General features: G+C 46.9%; 1 non-coding gene across 1 annotated transcript; it reads left to right on the plus strand.

Moving 5' to 3' along the window:
- The first annotated feature begins 388 nt into the window (after positions 1-388).
- Positions 389-495, plus strand: LOC119471326. Its single transcript, XR_005200357.1, has one exon. It is a non-coding gene; the product is annotated as a U6 spliceosomal RNA (small nuclear RNA).
- Positions 496-736: the final 241 nt, after the last annotated feature.

Raw genomic sequence — 736 nt, forward strand, 5'->3', positions numbered from 1 at the left:
CCCCTTCTTGAGAATTTTTGGTGAAAGACTTTGAAGTCATCAGACATACCAGTGACTTCACATTATATTTGTATGAGTCCTGTTTCAAAATATGTTGATAATGTGACTGGGCATGGTGGCTCATGCCTGTAATCCAACACTTTGGGAGGCCAAGGTGGGCAGATCACCTGAGGTCAAGAGTTTGAGAGCAGCCTGGCCAACATGGTGAAACCCCATCTCTACTAAAACTACAAAAAATTACTGGGCATGCCTGTAATCCCAGCTACTCAGGAGCCTGTGGCAGGAGAATCGCTTGAACCTGGGAGGCAGAGATTGCAGTTAGCTGAGATTATGCCATTGTACTCCAGCCTGGGTGACAGAGTGAGACTGCATCTCAAAAAAATGTAGTGTGCTCGCTTCAGCAGCACATATACTAAAAAATTGGAACGATACAGAGAAGATTAGCATGGCCCCTGCGCAAGGATGACACACAAATTTGTTTTGAAAATTATTTTTAAAAAATAAGAAAAAAGTTATAGGCCGGGCGCGGTGGCTCAAGCCTGTAATCCCAGCACTTAGGGAGGCCGAGGCGGGTGGATCACGAGGTCAACAGATCGAGACCATCCTGGTCAACATAGTGAAACCCCGTCTCTACCAAAAATACAAAAAATTAGCTGGGCATGGTGGCGCGTGCCTGTAATCCCAGCTACTCAGGAGGCTGAGGCAGGAGAATTGCCTGAACTCAGGAGGCGGAGGT

The sequence above is a fragment of the Cebus imitator genome, unplaced genomic scaffold (assembly GCF_001604975.1).
Source record: "Cebus imitator isolate Cc_AM_T3 unplaced genomic scaffold, Cebus_imitator-1.0 Scaffold56, whole genome shotgun sequence".
NCBI lineage: Eukaryota > Metazoa > Chordata > Mammalia > Primates > Cebidae > Cebus > Cebus imitator.